The following is a 5,573-nucleotide window of genomic DNA, read 5'->3' as shown; positions in this document are numbered from 1 at the left end:
AACAAACATAAAGGAAGAAATCAATAGCAAAGCAATAATAGGACGGGACTTTAATACCCATTTATATCAATAGATAAATCATTCAGACTGAAAATTAGAAAGGAAACAGTGTCTTTGAGCAACACATTGGACCAGATGGATCTAACAGATATATTCAGAACATTCCACTCCAAAACTTTGGAATACACATTCTTTTCAAGGGCACATGGAACATTCTCCAGAAGAGAGCACATATTTGGCCACAAAACAAATCTTAATAATTTGAAAAAGAATGAAATCATATAATGCATCTTTTCCAATTACAATGGTACGAAACTATCAATCCATCACAAGAAAAAAATCTGGAAAGAATACAAATACATGGAGGTTAAATAACATGCTACTAAACAATGAATGGGTCAGCCAAGAAATCAAAGAGGAAATAAAAACATGCATGAAGAAAAATAAAAATGAAAATACAATAGTCCAAAATCTTTGGGATGCATAAAAAGCTGTTCTAAGAGAAAATAGAAGTACAGGTGTACCTCAAGAATCAAGAAAAATCTCAAATAAACAACCTAATCTTACACTAACATGAGCTAGGGAAAGAAGAAAGAACAAAATCCAAAATCAGCAGAAGAAAGGAAATAAAAAAGATTATACCACAAATAAATGAAATAATGGCTAAAAAGCCAATAGTATATTTCAATTAAAACATTTAGCCAGACTCATCTAAAGAAAAAAAGAGAGAGAGAGAGAAAGAGTGAAAAATGAGTCAAAAAATAAAACAAGAAATGAAAAAAGAGAAATAATAACAGACACCACAGAAATACAAAGGATAGTAAAAGATGTATAAGTAATAAAAAATTACATATCAACAAATTGGACAACCTAGAAGAAATGGCTAAATTCCTAGAAACATGTAATAGCCTTCCAAAACTTAGTCAAGAAGAAATAGGAAATTTATTTTTTAATTTTTTATTTATGTATTTGACAGAAAACGCACATGTGCACAAGCAGGCAGAGCAGCAGGCAGAGGGAGAGGGAGAAGCAGTCTCCCAACTGAGCAGGGAGCCAAACATGGGGCTCGATCCCAGGACCCTGTGATCAGGACTTGAGCCAAAGGCAGACACTTAACCAACTGAGCCACCCAGGTGCCCCTGAAATAGGAAATTTAAACATACCAATTAACTGGCAATAAAATTGAATCAGTAATAAAAAAAAAACCTCCCCCCAAAACAAAAGTCCAAGACTAGATAGTTTCATAAGTGAATGTTACAAAACATTTAAAGAAGAGTTACAAACCATAAGAGACTCATAATTTTAAGAAACAAACTGAGGTTTGCTGGAGGCGTGGGGAGTGGGGGCATGGGGTGGCTGGGTGAGGGACACTAGGGAGGGTATGTGTTGTGATGAGTGCTGAGTGTTAAGACTGATGAATCACAAAACTGTACCCCTGAAACAATACATTATATGTTAATTAAAAAGAAAAATAAATAAATATAGAGTTACTACCTATTCTTCTCAAACTATTCCAAAAAATAGAAGAGGAAGGAAAGCTTCCAAATTCATTCTATGAGGCCAGCAATTCTCTGATACCAAAACAAGATAAAGACATTACAAAAAAATAAAAACTACAGGCCAAGATTTCTCATGCAAAAATCCTCAACAAAATATTAGCAAACCAAATCCAAAAATATATTTTAAAAAATCATTCAACACAATCAAGTGGGACTGTAAAGGGGTTCAAAATTTGCAAATCAATCAACATTATATATCACATTAACAAGAAAAAGGATAAAAACAGTGCTTATCTACTGGGTATTTACCCTAAAAATACAAATGTAGTGATCTAAAGGGGCATGTGCACCTGAATGTTTATAGCAGCAATGTCCACAATAGCCAAACTATGGAAAGAACCTAGGTGTCCATCAACAGATGAATGGATAAAAAGATGTGATACAGTGGAATACTATTCAGCCATCAAAAGAAATGAAATCTTGCCATTTGCAACAATGTAGATAGAACTAGAGGGTATTATGCTAAGCAAAATAAGTCAATCAGAGAAAGACAATTATCATATGATCTCTCTAATATGAGGAATTTGAGAGGCAGGGCAGCGGATCATGGAGGGTAGGGAGAGAAAAAATGAAACAAGATGGGACCAGCAAGGGAGACAAACTATAAGAGACTCTATCTCAGGAAACAAACTGAGGGTTGCAGGGAGGAGGGGGAAAGCATAGGGTGACTGGGTTATGGACATTGGGGTGGGTACATGCTATGGTGAGTGCTGTGAATTGTGTAAGACTGATGATTCACAGAACTTTACCCCTGAAGCAAATAATACATTACGTGTTAATGAAACAAACAAAAAACAAAGAGCTTATCTCAGTAGATTCAGAAAAAGCTTTAGACAAAGCACAACATCTATTCATAATAAAAAAAAAATCTCAACAGATTAGGTTTAGAGGGAACATACCTCAACATAAGATCAACTAAAGATCGTATATGAAAAAACCACAGTTTACATCATATTCAATGGTCAAAAGCTGACAGCTTTCCCCATAAGATCATGAAAAAGACAAGGATGTCCATTCTCACTATTTTTATTCAACAAAGCACTGGAAGTCCTAGCCCCAGCAGTCAGACAACAAAAAGAAATAAAAGGGATCCAAACTGATAAGGAAGAAGTAACACTTTCAGTATTCACAGATGACATGATACTATATATAGAAAACCCTAAAGACTCCACTAAAAAACTACCAGAACTGATAAATGAAGTCAGGAAGGTCACAGGATATAAAATCAACACACAGAATACAAATGTTGCATTTTTATACAATAATAATGAAGTAAACAGAAAGAGAAACTAAGAAAACAATCCCAATTACAACTGCACCAAAAAGAATAAAATACCTGGGGATAAGCTGAACCAAGGAAGTAAAAGACCTATATTCTGAAAACTTTAAAACATGAATGAAAGAAATGGGAGATGAAACAAACAAATGGAAAAATATCCCATACTCATGGATTGAAAGAAAAAATGTTGTTAAAATATCCRTATGACCCAAGGCAATCTGCAGATTTAATGCAATCTCTATCAAATTACCAATAGCATTTTTCAGAGACTCAGAAAAAATGATCTTAAAATTTGTATGGGACCACAAAGGACCCTGAATACCCGAAGCAATCTGAAAAAGAACAGAACTGGAGGTAACCCAATCCCAGATTTCAAGATCTACTACAAAGCTGTGGTAACCAAAACAGTATGGTACTGGCACGGAAACAGACACATAGATCAGTGGAACGAATAGAGAGCCCAGAAATAAACCCACAACTATATGCTCAATCTATCTTCAAAAAGGAGATAAGACTATGCAATGGGGAAAAGACAGTCTCGTCAACAAATGGTGTTGGGAAAATTGGATAGCTACATGCAAAAGAATGAAACTGGACCACTTTCTTACACCCCAGCCCAAAATAAACTCAAAATGGTTGAGAGTCCTAAATGTGAGATCTGAAACCATAAAAATCCTAGAAGAGAGCTCAGGCAGTCATTTCTCGGATGTTGGATGCAGCAACATTGTTCTAGTTGTGTCCCCTTTGGCCAGGGAAACAAAAGCAAAAATAAACTATTGGGACTACGTCAGCATAAAGAGCTTCTGCACAGCAAAGGAAACCATCAACGAAACTAAAAGACAACCTATGGAATGGGAGAAGATATTTGTAAATGGCATGTCTGATAAAGGATTAGTATCCAAAATATATAAAGAACTGTAAAGCTCAACACCCTAAAAATGAATAATCTAATTAAAAATGGGCAGAAATCATGAACAGACATTTTTGCAGAGGAGACATACAGATGGCCAATGGACTTATAAAAGGTGTTCAATATCACTCACAATCAGGGAAATGCAAATCAAAACTATAATGAGATATCACCTCATACCTGTCAGAATGGCTAAAATCAAAAACACAAGAAACAAGTGTTGGTGAGGATATGGAGAAAAAGGAACTTTTATACACTGTTAGTAGGAATGCAATTGGTGCAGACTCTGGAAAACACTATAGAGGTTCCTGAAAAACTTCAAAATAGAATTGCCATATGATGTATTAATTCCACTACTGGGTATTCACCAAAAGGATATGAAAACACTAATTTGAGAACATATATACACCCCTATGCTATTGCAGCATTATGTACAATAACCAAATTATAGAAGCAACACAACCATCCATTAATAGATGAATGGAGAAAGAAGATGTGGTGTATGTACACACATATACACACAATGGAATACTACTCAGGAAAGAAAAATGAAATTTGCAACACAATGAATGGATAGTGTAGTGTAATGCTAGGTAGTGTAATGCTAAGGTAGTGTAGTGCTAAGTATAATAGTGTAGTGTAATGCTAAGTGAAATAAGTCAGTCAGAGAAAGGCAAATACCATATGATTTCACTCATATATGGAATTTAAGAAACAAATGAACAAAATAATAAGAGACCAAAAAACCCCCAAAACTCCAGACCCTTGACTATAGGAAAATGAGTGGGAGATGGATAAAATCGATGATGGGGATTAATTAATGCATTTATCATGATAAGAACTGACTAATGAACAGAATTGTTGAATCACTATATTGTACACCTGAAACTAATATAACACTATCTTAGCTATACTGGAATTTTAAAAAATTCATGTGAAAATTCAACAGATTAAGAAAAAAATTAAGGTAAGTTCCTAATAATAACTTCAAATAATCAGTTTCTTAGATGCAGAATGGAAAGGAATGTTTGACAGCAGCCAGTATGCAAAAGCTCTATGATATTGGTACAAATAGAGTAGGATCCCACAAGAATAGAACAACTACTACGAATCTGATACAAACATATTATAGAAGTATTATATACTAATAAGGGAAGACCAAACTCCCTCATTATTTTTTTTTTGCTGGACAGATACCAAAGAGTCAGATTCAGTTCTAGTTTATCTATCCTGAATAGCTTTGTTATGAAGGAAATGTACCAGAATAGTGGGCTGGACAGCCCAAGAAAATGCTGAAGAAAGGAGGTCTGCTTAACTTGAATAATAGGTGAGTAAGAAACACAGGAAATCCACTTTACTCGCTGAATAAAAGTTATGTGAAATGTGTAGATTTCTTTAGGAAAGAGGTAGAATCAATGGATGAAAATTAGATTAATGATTAATGTTCAACAATTGAAATAAGCACCTCAAGAGATGGTCTCATTGGGTATTATATGCAGCAGCTTTAGGGACTTTCCCAAATTTTTTTTTGCTGTCTTCCTGAAAGGTTATCCTTGCCCTTTGCTATGGACCTTGTGGTGTTTCCTTGTGTGCTTCCCTGACTCGTGTTGAGTTTCGGCACACTGAAGAGCTTTGGTCAATGACCATGAGGAGGTATGAGGTACACCAGTGTTTCTCAAATTTTAATGTGTCTATTAATTACTGAAGATCTTGTTAAAATGATGGTTCATATACAGTAGGTCTAGTGGGGCCTTGAGATATTGTATTTCTAATAAACTCCCAAGTGAGGTTGAAATTGCTAGTCATCAGACCAAACTCTGAGTAG

The sequence above is a fragment of the Lontra canadensis genome, unplaced genomic scaffold (genome assembly GCF_010015895.1).
Source record: "Lontra canadensis isolate GAN:19392208 unplaced genomic scaffold, GSC_riverotter_1.0 scaffold27, whole genome shotgun sequence".
Classification (NCBI taxonomy): Eukaryota; Metazoa; Chordata; class Mammalia; order Carnivora; family Mustelidae; genus Lontra; species Lontra canadensis.
This window is presented reverse-complemented; position numbering follows the sequence as displayed.